Here is a 17566-nt window from a genome sequence, read left to right as displayed (position 1 = left end):
GTTATGTGGCTAAGGCAAGTCCAGAGATGGTGTCTCACCCCCTTGGCTACAATGATTGGTCAAGGTATGTCCAGAAACCCAAGCTGTCCTTCTACAAACGCTTTGAAAAATTAGAGCTGTTGGGAAAGATTCTTGCTTCTTTCACAGAGGAGTTAGAAGGACGATAGCCTGGAGTAGCCTCCAGATAGGTTACCACAACATAGAGAAAGTTGTGGACATAGGAGAGAATGAGATGGCATCAGAGAAGTTCAGGAATGGGAAAAAAGAGACACCCACAGGCCAGTAATATATATTCAGAAAAATCACACACTATGTCAGCTTGATGAATTTTTATAAACTGAACACCTGTGTAAAACAGGACTCAGGTCAAAAACCTTCACGCTCTGAAGGTGACCACTGTATGAGGCACAGTATCTTAATCGGTAAGAAAACAGGTTTTGGGGCCGGCCCGGTGGCGCACTGGAGAGTGCGCCGCTTGGGAGCACAGTGGCGCTCCCGCCGAGGGTTCGGATCCCATGTGGTGACCGGTTCCCGCTCACTGGCTGAGTGCGGTGTGGGCGCAACACCGAGGGTTGCAATCCTGTTGCCGGTCCCCGGTATGGGCGCGACACCGAAGGTTGCGATCCCATTACCAGTCAGTAAAAAAGACAAAAAGGAAAAAGAAAACAGGTTTTGGATTTTGGAAAGCAGATGTTTGAATCTTTGTTCTTGAAAGTCTGTATGATTTTGGATAAGTTGCCTAACTTCTCTGAGTTTCACTTTCTTCATGTATATAAAGGATGATAATACCATCTTTTATATTTATTTGGATTACTAATTGATGAGAATTGATTGATGATTTATGTAAAGTGTTATCCTAGTGCTCCACACAGGGTATGCCTTTAAAGAGAGTTATTTTTATTATTATTATTGTTCCATATTCCCCTAACGTAATAGAGGAATTGCTCCCCTCAACTTATTGGAATACTTTTTTCATGAATTTTAAAGATTCTCGTGAAGCTAAAAAGATACTTGTAAATGAAAAACATAAAATGTCAGACTTCTGATATCCAGTATTAGAACAGTGGGTATTTTATCGGGGTTTGTTGTTAAACATTCATACAGCAAAGTCATGATTAAGTGGCATTTATAAAGTTCGATTTTGCTTGCTTCAGTCATTGGTCATGTTTTCCACCTTTTCCTTTTTAATGTCACTTACTCACCAAAAATAAGACTTGTCCTAACAGAAATAGATTGGTTAGTTTAGTTGCTGTAGTATTTGCCTATTTACTTAAGATTTTTCTTTCTCATTTTTGTCATGAAGTTCTTAATTTTCTACCCACACTCTCTTTCCAGTTTAGGTATCTCTAGCATACATAATTTGGGTCTTAGTTTTTACTTGTTTACAAGGGAAAAAGAAACTGTCCTATGCCGTAGTCAAGAGTTTGACTTTAGAAATCATCTAGTTCCTGTTAAACTTTTTGCTTTATAGATACGAAACCTGATGCCCATAAAGGCTAATAATTTGATCATAGTCATGAATTAGTGATAAAACCAAAACTAAGGTCTGCTGACTTTCAGGCCACTGTTCCTTCTGACTAATCAGGCCACTGTTCTCCTGTAATAAAGCTCCTTTGAAAAAGAGACTAAAGAGACTTTTATATAACTCGTTTGAGTTTTTTAAAGGTGACTTCTGATGTGAGGGTCTTTGCAGAGGTATACATTTTTTAAAAAAAGATATGGTTAATATTATTTATGCATATGAGTGGATTTAACAACAACAGTGATGATGATGATGATGTTAGAATACCACCATACATTTAAATAATATTTTTTTTAAAGTGCTCCTATGTATATATATCATGGTTTGATTTATTGTGATAATGAAATAGATGAACTCAAAGTTTATATTAAGATATTATAAGAAGTCTTATTAGTTTCCTAGGGTTTTCATAACAAATGACCTCAAACTGGGTGACTTAATAGAAATTTATTTTTCCGTAGTTCATGGGGCCAGCAGTCCAAAATCAGGGTGTCAGCAAGGTTGGTTCCTTCTGGAGAGAGGCACTGAGGGAAAAAATGTCCCATGCCTTCTCTTAGCTTCTGGTAAACAATCCTTGGTGTTCCTTGGCTTGTAGATATATCATTCCAATCTCTGTCTCCATCTTCACATTGCCTTCTTCATTCTGTTTCTGTGTCTTCTCTTCTTATAAGGACAGCAGTCAGTGGAATTAGGGCCCACCTAAGTTAAGATCTCACCTTGAGATCCTTAACTAATTACATCTGCAAAGACCCTATTTCCAAATAAGGTAACATTCTGAGGTTCTGGCTGACATGTATTTTTGTGGGACACTATTCAACCTACTACAGAAATATATCTAAAGCATGTTGTTGGTTTTAATGGATTCCATTTGGAGATAATGTAGCTTTATTTCCTTCTTTGAAGCTGCATCTTAGACTACCAGTATAGAACTAAATAAAAGAAGACCAGGATCCTAAATATTTTCCTCAGTTTCTTAAAAGTTAAGATTGTCAGTCCCTTAGCTCCTCCTATATGAAGTATTAAGGAATAAGTTTGTGCAGAATTAGGCAGTTTTCTGCTTCCAGTTCTTAATAAATTCATAGATATTTGTGTTCTTTAATTCAGCTATTATGAGGTTTCCTGTCTTATTTATTGTAAATAATAATAACATCCTTTCACTTTTTAAAAAGTGCACTTAAGTTAAACCAGAGTGTATATTTGTCAATGTTCTAGTCTTGGAGGGTTGTCAAATCTACTTTGTGGTAGATTGTTGACTGTCTCTTAAAATGCTGATTGTTTCCATTAGGCCCCAAAAATATTGTATATAAATGTATACACTTAAATATTAATCATTTTATTAGTCATAAAATTGTAGCAGTTGAGTCCAAATATGAAATTTTAAAAATTCAAATTCATATTGAAATCAAATGTATGAGAATGTATTTTTTTCTGTAATTGCTATAGGCTATTGAAAAACCATTATTTTCCTTGATGCTACAGGATTTTATATTTGTGGCTAATTATATACAACAGACTATGTACTGGAGGACATATTTGGCTTTCCTGAGTGATCCTAGGTTGGCTGATTTTATTTTTAGTTACTAACCATGGGTGAGTTAACTTTCCTAAGTCTTAGTTTTGTTTTTTGTTTTTTTTTTTTTGTCTTTTGTCTTTTTCCGTGTCCGGCAACGGATCGCAACCCTCAGTGTTGCCCCCGTACCGGACCGGGGACCGGCAACGGGATCGCAACCCTCGGCGTTGCTCCCGCGCCTCGCTCAACCAGTGAGCGGGAACCGGTCTGTATGTGGGATCCGAACCCTCGGGCGGGAGCGCCGCCGCGCTTCCCAAGCAGCGCACTATCCAGTGCGCCACCGGGCCAGCCCTAAGTCTTAGTTTTTTTTATCTATAATATTGGGTGAGAATCCTTTTAAGATTATTATGATGATTAAATGAGATAACATGTGAACAACAAGTACAGTGCTTGGTGTACAGTAGGTATTCAATAAATATTGCTATAGCAATTTCTCTGCCTTTTCTGTTCACTTTTGCCAAATATGGACTGTTGTTATTAATATATATTTAGTTAATTAAAGCTTTTGGTTAATTATTCTTTTAGATTGACAATTTCTGTATCTGTTAAAATGGAAAAACACCATTAGATGAAGTAGTCAAGTTCCTTTCGTATTCTTGAGAATTCTGTATTTGCATTTAATTACTCTCTCCCTTATTCTTTGCTTTAATTTTAGCATAAAATAGTTTTTTCCTCAGCATATGTCATTCTTTATCCAAGATCATTTGAAGTACTTCGTTTTAATGGTAAAGAGAGGTGTTTTAGGAAGGAACAAAACAAATGATGCATTGAAAAGTAATAGAATAGATAAATAGATGGGTAGATATAGTTTAAGTTTGCTTCCACCTAATTTGCATGGTAATTTTGAAGAATGCACTGTACTATATTTGGTAAGTTTTCTGGGTATCTTTCTTTAAATGAACAAACTTTTTTTTTTTTTTTTTATAGATGACCGGTAAGGGGATCTCAACCCTTGGCTTGGTGTTGTCAGCACCACGCTCAGCCAGTGAGCAAACCGGCCATCCCTATATAGGATCTGAACCCGTGACCTTGGTGTTATCAGCACCGCACTCTACCGAGTGAGCCACGGGCCGGCCTAAATGAACAAACTTTAAAAAAAATTTTTTTTTGACTCTTTCCAAAAGTATTTTGGCACTGCAGATGGGACAGAAATGACCATTTTCTAATATTTTCTTGGTTCATGTGTGTTATTGTCTATTATTTATGGCTTTAGTCTATAACACTTTATGATTTATCTGATCTCCTTTGTTATGAATTTTCAATTCTATAGCCTTATCCTAATTTATTGTTTAATCAGTTAGTAGAAATGTAGGTATATGAATTACATTGCTGTAAAGTAAAACCTGAGAGAAAGCTTCTTCCTGGGTAAAAATTCAAGTACTCCAATGAAATTATTTTGTTGACAGCTTTACAGGGTTTCAATGATTCAGAAACCCGCATTTCTTTTCTTTTCTTTTCTTTTTTTTGCCTGAGGCTATCACTGTTAGAGATTACTTTGTGCTACAATCTAACTTACTAAAGAATCAGAAATGTGGAGAGGGAAAGTTACCTTAGAAATTAACCTTTCTAGTATTTTTACAGATGAGAAAACTAAGACGTTGAGAAGTAAAGGAACTCAAGGTCTTGTTTTTTTTTTTTTTTTTTTTTTTTTTGGTTAACCTAGGCTAGAGATCTTGTCAATTGTATTATGAATTATAGAATTTCACTTTTTGAACTAGCAGTAGCAGTATTTAATAGAAATAGATTCAACTCTTGTTGATAAAGAAAGTGGAAAAATAGAAAAAATACCTTGCACTGTTCCCTAGCAATATCCTTATGGGCTACAACACAGTAATGTTTACATACTCCAATCGGGTCTATATACCGTACTTCTGAGAATAAAAGTATTGGGTTCACAGAAACAATATCAGTAGAAAATTCTTTATTTTTAAGGTTTTCGAGACATCTTTTTACCATGTTCAGTCACTATAAATACATAAATATCCAAATGCTTAGTATTTATTTTATATTTGTTCTCTTTAGAAGTTGAGTATTTTCAGTGTTATATCTTAATGCCACTGGTGATAGACAGTAGTTCCCTTCAGTTCAAATCCTGTGCCCTTATTTGCTGCTTGCTGATGTAAGCAATAATAAGTAACCCTCTAACTAATGGTATCTACACATTTATGTAACTTGTATTTAATGATGGTGTATCTGGTGACTGTAAAAACATTAGACAGATATAAAAGTATCTATATATTATATAGCAACTGTTAATTCTGAGGTATATAGTCAGTGAATCATGTGTTTTGTACTTTTATTCATTGTGTAATTTAGTGGTGGTGAAAGTTCTATACTCAATCCTTAAAGAGTGGCAGTATCCCCTTTTCACGTTAACCATCTGCATCAATTTGTTTGCCTGCTAAACAAATTTTGTTAGAATAGGAAATAGTAAAACAAATATAAACAAGAAAGTGTAGTATTGGTTAGGGAAACAGACTTCGAGTCGCCAGCCGAAGTCATTACAAACTCCTTGAACATTCACTGTGATTTTCTAAGGGAGTCAGTCCCTAATTTAAAGGTTTCCTTTGATCACTTTCTAGGTGTGTAAAAGGTTTCCTTTGATCACTTCCTAGGTGTGTACTTTTAAGGGATATCTGGAGTTAGGCAGCCTTACAGAACCAAACACTGGGGTTATTAATTCCACTTAGGTGTACTAAAGAGGATGGGTAGAAACATACATGTATATATCTTTTCTTTACCTAGAAGTGCCATCCACTGTCCTTGAATTAATATGATTAAAATCACTTGCACTTAACTAGAGGCTCCTTGAAAGTAACACCTTTTCCAAGGACAATGTCAGCCATGTCAATGTCAACACTGAGTCTGATTCTGACCACATTTATAGTGGCATAGTGTCAACACTGCATTTTCATGACAACCACACTCCATTATTGGAACACTGTGCCAGTAAGAAATGCAACATGCGATGGGCAGGTGAAAATCATGCATAAAGAAGTTCAGTGTTTACAGATAAAACTGCTGTGGTTCAAGTACTTCTGTCCCCAACAAAGGCTTGCTATGGCTTTGTGAGAAAATGATCTAAATTATTTTAATTTTTAAATCTCATTTGTTCACTCAGTGAGCACTCTCACCTAAGCAAGGCCATAAAATGGGATACTATAGTTTTGTTCACACCTTAATTTGGGACAATTTTTCTTTGGATCATAAATTAGGAAACCATTTTTTTTCAACCTTTGAAAATCATGTGATGTTAGAGGACAAATACCCACTCTTCTGTTCTGACCTGTAAATAGCTTAAGCATCTTTTTAAAAACAATAATACTGCCCGTATTACAACACAACTATTTTCCAGAAAAATAGTACTTTGTTGAAAAATAATTTCTTCCTCTAGCAGCATTTATCTTCTATTTCGAAGACTATTTATTGTACTAATAGAAGATATGAAATAGGATAGAGAACTCCAGACTGAGACAGTAGTTGTTTCTGAAAAGGAAATACTCTAATAAACTTTGATGTATTAGATAATCCACAGAACATCATTGTAAACTCCTAATCCAGGTGCTCTTTGGTGAGAGACAGGCTTTGTTCTCTTGTTCATGACATTTCTCTGCAAAGAATTCTCTATCGAGTGAAGCAAATGAAGTGAATCATTTCTTACCAAGTAAATTTATCACTTTACAAACCTGCTCTACAGCTCACTTTTGAGTTCAGTTGTAATCATAAGTGATCCTTCATATTTTATTGATGAAAACTGTTCATTCAGATAAGGAGTATGAAACCTAGCAATTAAAAAAAAAAAAAAAAAAGGAAGTTGAGTATTTGATAATAGATTTTTAATTTTTGTTTTGCAGATACCTTGGTATATCTGAACTAGGCATTTCTACATAGTATATAACTTTGAAATGCTGCAGTTATTTGCTTATGACTTTTTTTTTTTTTTTAAATAAATGGAATGGTTGTTTCATTTAAAGGAAGCACTCATTTGCCGACAGCAATTGCCAGGTACAGTGCCTAAAAATTAAAGTGGTTGTTTACACAGGTATGAGGAGATCCAAGAAACGATGTCATTTGAACAGAGGTGAAGTTCTTTAATGAATAAAGCTTCTTATACCTGTGGGGTGTTGGAAAGACAAATATTTTATGACATACTGTTAAACTAGTCTCTAACCTCTTTCATTCTCTGGTGAATAGATTTGAAATAGAGATGTTAGTCAAGGATATAATGTTTTCCAGTTATATTCCAAATATCTTGCAGTCAGTTTATTTTTAACCATGGTAACAGACATTGTGGTGAAATTAATTTATAGATTACCATTGGCAGCCTAAAATTAGGCAAATGTACCAGCCTTGAAAGGCTTGAGAGTAACTAAAACATAGTTGTTAATCTGCTGTTTGTTTATAGTTCCACAAAGAATGACATTTATAAATGCTGCTTAACAGGGTAACTTAGAAGCTAAATTGCTCTTTGCCAAATGGCCCGTAGAGTTTATTCAAATAAAAGCTGTTGATTCAGAACCAAGAACTGATTCACAGAGAATAAAATGCTGGAAAAGGTATACAATCTAGAAGTTTCCCATTTGAACTTTTGCCCAGTATTAATATCCTTATTAGGATATATTTTAGCTAGTCATTTTAAGGGATATCTTGCTTTAGTTTGCTTTCTGTTTTTGGTGTCTTTTCACCCAACTTCTTTTGATGGGATTAGAATTTCAGATGAAGAGGTCTGGTTTACCTGGTTTGTGGAGAAGGGGGCTAATACAATCTCTAAAAAGGTAAAAGACAGGATATTAAGAGCAAGTTAGTAAGGTGGCCTTATTTAAATTTAATTCTTTTAGAGCTTTGAGTTATCAGAGGATGAGGTCTTATTTTTCTAATCTCAAAATGGTGGGCAGCAGGATATATTTTTAATTACTGCTTTTTTGTCTGCTGTGACACTTTGTTATGTGGTTTATTTTATTTACTGGTAGAAAACTAAGGGGAAAAATTACTAGGTGGAGCCGTATTACATTGACTTTATATAGGGAAAATTCAATACATTCCATTTTACCAGTACAGTTTGATTTTTAGGATTAAAGACTTTTATTACCAAGACTTTCTCTCTTTCCCTCACCCCCCAAAATAATGTCCTGGTAGGATTTGGACCCATCTACACTTAAGTAACATTTATGATTGGCCTCCTATGTATTAGACTTTGAGTTCTTATCTTCAGGAAACTCTGCATCATGGGTGAAGCAAATGTAAATAAATAACTATTATACTTTATGGTAAGTGCTACAATAGAATTTCCTTTAAAGTGCTGTAGGAATTTACATAAAGTTCCCTCTAAATCATGATTCTGTTACTGCCTTTATCTCCTAAATATTTCTCAAATCTGCCATGGTCTCCTTTCCTTCATTGTTCCTTCATTGTTCCTTTATTGTTCCTTCATTCTTGTTCCAGTAAGTATTTTCTTTTCATACCCACCAGAGTGATTTATCTTAAACAGAAATTTGACCTTGTCACTTGCCTATTTAATACTCTTCAAAGGCTTTTTCTTACATGTGTTATAAACTGCAAATTTCTTCACAATGACTTTAAGGATTTTTCTAATCTAACTCCGAATAGTTTTATAGCCTCATTGCTTACCCCTTTCAGCCTTCAACTATTCTTACCTTCTAATACCATCCCTCCAACAATTAAAACTACTTGAAGTCTCCACATGCTGCTTTTTTACCTTAGTGTTTAGACTGCCCACTTCTGCTTTTTTTTTTTTTTTCCCCCTAACTTGCTCTTGTTGGCCCTTAAAACTAAAAGCTAGTCTTTTCCCCTCAAGGACATCTTTCATAATCCCTGGGAGACTGGATTAGTGTCTCTTGCTAGTGCTCCTGTGGAAAAGTTGTGTGTGCTATTTTCATGGCAATAGTATAGTGCTTTCTTCTCTCCTTGATTCTTTCTCTTTTTACAAGTTTAAATAGTAATGTGGTAGTTATGTAGCAACCTCCAAAGGTCAACACTGTGTTGTGTGTTTTTAATTTTCATTATGAACTTTGTCTTTAAAGATATTTGATGTGTTTCCACCTTTTGGAGTTTTTGTTCTTAATGATGTCCTCAATGATTGTTCTATCTTGCCAATAGGAACTTATTCAGGTTGGCTTCCGAGTCTCTTTGATGTGACATTAGCAGTATTTGACTGTATTCTTTGAGGAAACAAATTTGAAATGGGACCAATCCATTTTGCATAGGAACAGGGACAGAAAAAGCTACAGAGAGACCTTGATCCTTTCTTAACATCCTAGATATTAATATCCTGAGATGTTTAGGGTATAGATAAAAGCTAAATTCATTCTGCTCCATTTAACAACAATTACTTGGGACTCTCTTTTATAATATCAGTTATTCTTCTGTCTTTGTGTTAAAATGGTATTTTGTTGATTCTAGTTCTTATCACAGCCTGACTTGAAGTATAATTAATCTCCCCTGCTAATCCATGAGGGTAAGAATTGTTGTCTTTCTGTCTCCATTATTTCAGGGATTTACCTTGATAAATGTTTGCTTCTTTGATAACAGTGCTGTCAGGAGGCAATATTTATATTAAACTTTTAGTGTATGTAGTTCTTCATTCCTAAATTGAATACTTTTTTTTTTTTTTTGTCTTTTGTCTTTTTCCGTGTCCGGCAACGGATCGCACCCCTCAGTGTTGCCCCCGTACCGGACCGGGGACCGGCAACGGGATTGCAACCCTCAGTGTCACTCCCGCGCCTCGCTCAGCCAGTGAGCGGGAACCGGTCTGTATGTGGGATCCGAACCCTCGGGCAGGAGCGCCGCTGCGCTTCCCAAGCGGCGCACTTATCCAGTGCGCCACCGGGCCGGCCCTAAATTGAATACTTTTTTTTTTTTTTGTCTTTTGTCTTTTTCCGTGTCCGGCAACGGATCGCACCCCTCAGTGTTGCCCCCGTACCGGACCGGGGACCGGCAACGGGATTGCAACCCTCAGTGTCACTCCCGCGCCTCGCTCAGCCAGTGAGCGGGAACCGGTCTGTATGTGGGATCCGAACCCTCGGGCAGGAGCGCCGCTGCGCTTCCCAAGCGGCGCACTTATCCAGTGCGCCACCGGGCCGGCCCTAAATTGAATACTTTTAATGTGCCATGCACCAAGCTAGGCACTTATTTAAAATGACTTAATTTAATTTGTTGAGCAATCAAATCTGTGAAATAGTCTCTGGGCTGAATATTCATTACGTTAAGTATGAAACATAATTCTTTAGCCATCGCAACATTTCCCAGAGTGTGTTCTGTATGATGCCAGTTAAGTGTTAGTGGAATAAAGGGATTTTGTGGTCAGATCATCATGGGAAATACTGAGTGAGACAAAGGTAAACAAGTTTTATGATTACAGTATTTCACAATGCAAATAATGTGCAGTGCAATCCACTGTCTAAGAGGAGGATAGGGAAAACATCATTTTTCAAATTATTTAACTTAAGTTTTCCCCTGAGTATACATAGAACATACTTAGGAAAATGCTGGCCTATAGATAACAAGCTACATAAAAGAGTATGGTGAGTGGAAAAGGCATGAAGTTGAAAGTCAGAACTTGGGTTTCTGCCTCCAAATACTAGTTGTAAAACCTCCTGACATCTCTCTTAAAGTCTCATTGTCTCATCAGTAAAAGAAGTTAATACTGGTCTGTGTAGTGTAAGATTGCAAATCTTTTACAGTGTACTTGACAAAGGTTAGTACGATAGCTCAGTCTTATCTAGATAAATGGTTCATTATAAATTTAACAAATATTGTAAGTGAATATTTTATTTCTTCATCTACATAGTTTTCCTTAATCCTACATAGTGAAGATTAAAGGTGTAGCTACTGTGGGCCTACCTATTCTTAGTAGCAATTCTAGAACCACCTGGTCTCTTGTAATTACAGCAAACCTTTTCTTGACCAATGATGACAATAGTCCAGGTTCCTTAGATTCTAATTCTGGATGATCTAGACTAAGTATGCAGGAGCAATTTATCTTAACTTTTTCTCCATTTTAATTTTACTGTACATAAGTAATTGGAATGAAGCCAAACAAGTTTTGAATAATGCATTATTTGGTTCATGGTCTCATTTTTAAATATCAAATGAATGAGCAGCAATAATATGTTAGGTATTTTTAAAAATACAAAGATATTGGGCCAGCCCTGTAGCTCACTTGGGAGAGTGTGGTGCTGGTAGCGCCGAGGCCGCGGGTTCAGATCCCATATAGGGATGGCCCGTGCACGCTCACTGACTGAGCGTGGTGCAGACCACACCATGCTGAGGGTTGTGATCCCCTTACCAGTCAAAAAAAACAAAACAAAACAAAAACAAACAAAATACAAAAATATTTAAAGAACGAAGATATGTTAATATTCTTCGCATTAAAATCATTTGAAAATATCATAGAGAATTTTCATGCTATTTATAGTAAACTGTTAGAAATATGTAAACAAGGAAGGTGCTGTAGTCATGATTCATATTATATACACATGATTTAGTCAGGGTTATGTTTTGGAATGATACATCAGATTATATCCTATGATAAATACTAAAAGAATGCAAATAAGCATATCCATTCTTTCCTTTTCTCATGCTGCAATATGAAGGAAAAGGAAGCATAGTGCAGTTCATCAAGATGACGTAATAGCCAATATTTATTGAGCTTTTCACATGACTGTTACTGTTGTTAGCTCAGTATGTATTAGCACATGTAATCCTTATAATTATACTGTGATTGCTAATCTTAAATATTTTACATATCTTTAGGGCTGAGTGAGCTGGACTTCATGAAGAGTTTTGTGTGTGTGTGTGTGTGTGTGAGTGTGTGTGTGTGTATTTGGTATATATTCATATACACAGTGAACTATTATTCAGCCCTTAAAAAGAAGGAAGTTTTAAATTTTCTCTATTGTTTTTTTTCCTGTTTTATATTTATTAATATTATTATTTTTTTACATTCTAAGATATTGAGGAGCAGTTGGGGGAGGGGGAGAGGCAAAGGAGGAAGAAAATAGGGTGGGAGGAGAAGGAAGGAGGGTGTGGTTGAGGCCCGTGGCACCCCCCTCATTCCGGCAGGAGAGGCGAGAGAGCTTCCAGTGGTGGCTCAGTCGTTGCTGGACTGGATTCAGATGTCAGGGGGGTGTGGCTGAAGCTCTTGGCCCCCTACCACCCTGGCTTGGGAGCCCAGGGTGCTTCTGGCAGTGGCTTGGTGGTATTGCTGGGCTGGGTGTGGATGTTGGGGGGGTGTGGCTGAGGCCCTTGGCCCCCAGTGCCCTGGCTCAGGAGCTGGGGTGCTTCGAACAGCAGCCTGGTGGGTTATTGCTGGGCTGGAGGCAGTTGTCGGGGGGTCAAGGCTGAGGCCCACAGCCTGCCCACCTCCCTGGCTTGGGAGCCCAGGGGGCTTCCAGTCCTTCTAGGTTTTATAGGTGTTCTTCAATGGTGTTAGACCTTTCTTACTGGTTAATATCAAACTTTGTCTCTGATCTATGGGTTTTTTGTTTTTTTCTTTCAGTCTGTGTTGGATTATTCACTGTTTCCAACACTTAAACTCTGCACTGGAACTAATTTGTTATCCTTTGGTTACTTCTAAAATGGGGGAATTTCCTAAGGGAACCAGCACTTCAACCCTATGGTTGAGTTAAGTTGCTGCTTTGCTGCTGATTCTCTGGGGAAGGTTTTTTGTGCAGCTCAGGTTTTACTTGTTGACCTTGTAAGTACTTCCAGGTCTCATGAGCTCTGGTACAGCTGGGTTGTGTGGAAACTCTGGTCTGGGCCTGAGTCTTTCCAGCAAACTGCATCCCCTGCATTTCTATGTTCCTGACCACTCTACACTGAGTTGTCCTGTGCTCATTGGAGGGCAGATCAGCTGCCCATGCTGTGCCCTACTGCTCCCCCAGTGGGCCTGTCCCCCCCCCCATACTCCAAACACTTTCCATAGGATGGTTCATGCACCAGTCCCTTGAGATGACTTACCTGCCTCTGAGTGGCTCCTTTTTTCAGTTGTCTGTGGCTCTTCACTCTGTGTGGGTCCTTGGGAACCCTGTTAGTGGTCTTGCTGGCCTGGAGCCCACCAAGGCCCTCTTCTCCCTTGCCACCTCCAAGCAACTTCGTAGGAGGGGTACAGCTGTGGCTTGCAGCTCAAGCCTTAAAGTAGCTGGGGCTCAAAATGGTGGGAGCCATCCTTTCTTTCTCACTGTGGCTTCTTCTGCCTTCATGAACTCCGTAGGTCTCTCCTCCTCTTCCCCTGAGCTCTAGTGACCCCAGTTTGGCTGTCTTTGCTTTTTAATAGTTGTAAATTGGTTGATTTGTGAGAGAGAGTGACCCTGGGGACCATTTATTCCACCATCTTGACCAGAAGCCAAGTTTTGTATATTTCTATTTGCTTTTTTAACATGCCCTGAAAGCTTCCCTGCTGGCAAGACAGCCCATGGAAGGTCAATAGAGGAAGAAGTATCTGACAATGATTAGGGATTAAATGTGACCCTTCCCAGACACCTCTTAATGATCAGAGCCAAGGCAAGAGAACTGTAGTGGATTGAATATTCCCCCCAAACTCATTGAAGCTTGAATTGTGTCCCCCAAGTTTTATGTTTTAGAAACTTGGCTCCCACTGTGACTGTTAAGAGGGTGGGAAATCCTATTATGGTAATTGAAAGGTGGGGCCTTGAAGAGGTGATTAGATTGTAGCACCATACCGTAATGAATGGATTAAAAATGGTGGCCATGGGCGTGGTTCGTAGGGTTTTAAAATGAGAGTAAATGAGGAGGTAAGTCTGGCTCTGCTTCCACCATTTTTACGATGTGATAACCTGCCACATTACTGTCACCACCACCAAGACCATCACCAGCTGTGTTTCCTGGATTTTGGACTTCCCAGCCTCTGAAACTGTAAGCAAGAAATTGTGTATCCTTATAAATTACCCAGTTCCAGGTATTTTGTTATATGCAAGAGGAATGGTCTAATACAAGAACATATGGTGTTTTTTTGTATGTATAAGGATATGAATGAAATTACTGGTGGGTAAGGGCTCAGCTGTGGAGCCATTCTGTCTGGGTTTGAATTCCTGGGTTCTGCTACTTACTGTTTAACCTTGTACATCCTAAGTTTTTGTAACTGTAAAATAGGGATAGCAGTAATAATCTACTTAATAGTGTTGTGAGGATTAAATTATTTAATACATGGAAAGTGTGTCAGACACTTGATAGATAATAAATGCTAATATTTTTTGTTATTGCTGCTGCTGCTATTGTTATTATTAACATTTACTGCCTCTACTGGCAAGGGAGTAAAAACCAGAAAGCTGGTATCTTTCAATAACCAGGGTTGGGCCTTCTATCCAAGATGGGGGCCCAGCAACTATAGGCTGTAGTGGTCAAGTGATTATTTTAGTGATAGACAGTCTCTCCTATTGCCATCTCGGGTGGCTTAAAAGTTTTATTTATTTTTTTTGTTTAAATGAATATTACCCAATACCAACACTTTTTATACTTTTACTTTCAATTTATTCCTTATTTTTATAAATATTATTTCTCAAACAAAACTCCTGATACAGACATTGTTATTACATGATTGCCTGAGTGGAAGGATTGGGGAAACGATCTGTGAAAAATGAGAAGTTTCTTCAGAGATCTTTACTGCAATAAAAGAGAAAACCCAGAGAGATCAAAGTAATTTGACTGAGTCATTAAACCCAGGAATTTAGTTCTGTGCCCTTACTACTACTTAGTTCCCCTGCATTTAAAAAACAATAAAATAAATTATTTTTTAATGAATATAGATTTTCTGATTTAATTTCCCTTTGTAAACAAGGTATTGTCTTAAGTTGGGCATATAATAAGACTAGATGCCATTTTTTAAAAATTGCTTCATTTCTGAGTATAGAAGCATTCTTCTACTGAAAGCATATTGGAGACAGAGTTAAAGCAAATACTGTGGTGTCAACAAACTATAGTCTAACATTGTTAAATTTTAAAAATCAAATAACTGAGTTAAATATGTAATCTGATATATACAGTATCCTAGGTTAATGTCTATGTATGACACAAATTAGTACAGGACTTCTTTTTCATTTACTTGGGTAGATATATAATAACTTTCTACAGATGAGGAAAATCTGCATTTACCATCACATAAAAATGACCGTACAGATGAGAAATAAGAAGTTAAGAAATTCTTAGAGTAAAAGAAAAATGTTTAGGTAAGTTTACTCAAATTTACTTTGTTTTTCACAGTGTGTTGAGTCCATCTCTTGAAACTTTGTTCTTAGTGAAGTTTCCTAAATTGGAAATTGTTTTTGTATCTGTGATGCTTAGAGAAATGCTCTGCCCCCCCCCCCCTCATGTCTCTTATAGGTAATTAATAAATATATAAATTAAAATAAAAGTTGAAGGCTAAGAGAGCTAGCTTTTCCAATAAATATTTAATTAAGAATTGCTTGTTGTCTACATAATTTAATATCAGCATTAAATTCTTTCTTTTTATGATTGTTCAATCCCTTGTCCTCTCTGTGTACAAGCTCATGCCATAGTTTGATTTATCTGAAAATCAGAAATTGGTTCAGCTTCTCATTGTATTTGAAATATTATGTAATGGAATCAAGAACACTTACTTATATTTGTGTTGATTCACAAATATAAGAGAGGTTATTTTGATGAAGTTCAGTTACACAGATTTTCTCCAGTTGTATATTATGGTATTTCATGTAATGCTAGACATAACTGAGGTTAAAAACAATACTGAAGTGCTTACTGTATACTAAGTGCTATGCTAAATGATTTATAGTCACTGTCCAATTTTCAGAACATCCCTGAGGAAACAAGCTGAGAGGTTTTTTTCACTTAAAGTGTTCTGAGTCACTGAGTAAATGTCAGAATCTTGGCCTGCCCAGCCATGTCTTTTGCCTTTAAAGTCCTGCCCTTTAAAAAAAAAAAATCTTATTTTAAAAAATTACTGTCACAGCAATTATCTGGTCATCCAAAGACTATCTTAATTTAATCATTTCAAGCAAGTTTCATATACATATTTTCAAATAAATCCAAAAATTTTAAATAATGCAAATATAGCAACTATTTATATAGTATAGACAATTTCTCTAAGTTAACATTTACTTTCTCAGTTTCAGTGAACTATAATTTGCACTGTGTAATGTTAAAATATCTTAAATCCTTTGGGAAGTAGATCCTATAAATATGCCAGTTAATATTAGACCAATATTAAAATTAACTAATTAACAAATTTTTGGTGTAGTATATATACCCAAAAAAGGAGAGAATTGTGTGAAGCAGTCTTCTGCATTATAGAGAGGAAAAGCCTACTAGGAGTCAAAACTTGATGAAAAATTTTTTCATTCTGCTTTTCCCTAGGATCCAAGGGATTCTGAACATGTATGGTTTTCTTTTAAATGCTTGTGTAGAGCTAGGGCTAGGGTCTGGAACTCACAGACCCCTGGAGCCTGTTCACAAACCTTTCACATGCAGGTCTACAAGCTAGGTAACAGGAAAAGGTCCTTGGAGCCTTGTTTGAAGAAAGAATAGTTTTTATTCAGCACACTCACGTCTAAGATATAGGCAGTCCAAAGAGAAACTGAACAGCTGCCAGCAAAGTCCAAAGAAAAAACTGAGCAGCTGCCAGCAAAATAAACATGCTCTAGTTTTAGATACAAGCTCTGCCAAGCTGCTGCTTCACACACTGAGGAACACACAAGAATAGCAACAAGCTAAAAGTACCCAGGCACGCATGCACACTAACTCCACCCCCACACAACTTGTTTACAAAGAATGTGCTGCACCACCCCAACCAGACCTGAGGTGAGAGGGCCTGACTAAACTACTCTATTTTCCTCACAGTCCACCCCTTCAGGGTCCCTCACCGTACAATCTATGCATTCAGAATCTTCCGCAATGTTCCCTTAGTAAGGATAAATGACCCTTACATTCATATAACGTATTGTCTGTTCAGTATGCCCTTAAGGCTTGTCCTTAAGGCTTATCCTGTAGTTCTCTCCTTTCGACTATTAGCCACACATGTCTGGTTAGTAGTCATCATTGGTGTGATTTTCCATGGGAATCCTGTAGTCATAATGATGGGAAGTTCAATGCATATTCAGTAGGTCAACACATTGGTCACACGAAAGTATGTATGTACCCAGTTTACTCTGGTGTGGTGCCTGCAGCCAGAACACTGTGGGTGAAAAGATAGAAGAGTTATTGTTACCAATAGGGGAAGTTCTCGCCCCTCTGGTAAGATACATGCCAGTTTGCCATCCTGAGAAAGGATGGTTGTAGGAATAAGTATCTTACCTGGTTTATGATACCATACTTTATCCACTAACACTGTTGGATCTGTAGGTTCTACATGTAACAGTATAGGGGAACTAATAATTGGCCATACAAACAGAAGACCAGTAACCCTCTGACTTTGGCAGTGGTCCCACAAGATCCACCTGCCACTGTGTCAGGGGCACTCTCAC

General features: G+C 37.2%; 1 protein-coding gene and 1 long non-coding RNA gene across 2 annotated transcripts in view; both read left to right on the top strand.

Annotated features, from left to right (window-relative positions):
• Window positions 1-17566, top strand: part of PHTF2 (putative homeodomain transcription factor 2) — a 145134-nt gene that overhangs the window by 42595 nt on the left and 84973 nt on the right. The gene's annotated exons all lie outside the window — the stretch shown is intronic.
• On the top strand, window positions 5135-6367 carry LOC103594255. Its single transcript, XR_550838.1, has 2 exons — window positions 5135-5652; window positions 5686-6367. It is a non-coding gene; the product is annotated as an uncharacterized LOC103594255 (long non-coding RNA).

This window comes from Galeopterus variegatus, unplaced genomic scaffold (genome assembly GCF_000696425.1).
Source record: "Galeopterus variegatus unplaced genomic scaffold, G_variegatus-3.0.2 Scaffold67, whole genome shotgun sequence".
NCBI classification, from domain to species: Eukaryota; Metazoa; Chordata; class Mammalia; order Dermoptera; family Cynocephalidae; genus Galeopterus; species Galeopterus variegatus.
The sequence above is the reverse complement of the archived record's forward strand: the minus strand, read 5'-3'. Positions and strand labels throughout refer to the sequence as shown.